The sequence below is a fragment of the Sinocyclocheilus grahami genome, unplaced genomic scaffold (assembly GCF_001515645.1).
Source record: "Sinocyclocheilus grahami isolate Dianchi unplaced genomic scaffold, SAMN03320097.WGS_v1.1 scaffold588.1, whole genome shotgun sequence".
NCBI classification, from domain to species: domain Eukaryota; kingdom Metazoa; phylum Chordata; class Actinopteri; order Cypriniformes; family Cyprinidae; genus Sinocyclocheilus; species Sinocyclocheilus grahami.
In genome coordinates, this window is record NW_015505767.1 from 854966 (window position 1) to 855629 (window position 664).

Below are 664 nucleotides of genomic sequence, written 5' to 3' on the forward strand. Positions count from 1 at the left end.
TATATCCTTGCCAGGAGGCCAGAAATGGTATGTGAAATATAGATAGATAATTGAGGATGAATTTTAGACGACTATACACGGATACAAATCTTTTATCCCTGTCGTTCATAACGACTTTTAAATTGCAATAACTTTGTAGTCTACAGCACAACAAAGTAGGACATAGTAATAAACACAACAATAACTGCGTTAATGCGCGATAAAATAATTGTCTGCTGCATTAATTATTGCGTTAACTTGCCCAGTCCTAATAATAACATATTGTTCTTACATCTTGAATAAATGTAAGTGTACACATCTTAATCATTATTTTCCTAAATGCTTTTTAGATATATTTTGTAGTTGGGACATTGAATGTTATGTGGTGTTATGAGGTCATTTGCATGATATAATTTCTTGTTGGCTCATTTAGCAGACAGAAGTTTTTCAAATATTAATAAGCAGTAAGGCAGTTTAAGAAAACAAATTGTAAGAAATAATACAAATATTCAAAGTTTTAAATTCTATTTGATCCTTTTAGTGAGGCATTATTCTTTGCTATAAGAACAGAAATACATTTTTGTTCAGAAATGTAAAAACTTGTTCATCGTAGGTATATTCAAGTTGACCTATGTATGAATAGCATTTTTAATGTATTTTTATTATGACAGTCATGTCATTGACT

At 29.5% G+C, this 664-nt stretch overlaps 1 protein-coding gene across 1 annotated transcript in view; it reads left to right on the forward strand.

The window, feature by feature from the left end:
- LOC107557029 (dnaJ homolog subfamily C member 18-like) overlaps positions 1–664 on the forward strand; it is a 9591-nt gene that overhangs the window by 5705 nt on the left and 3222 nt on the right. The window lies entirely within an intron of this gene.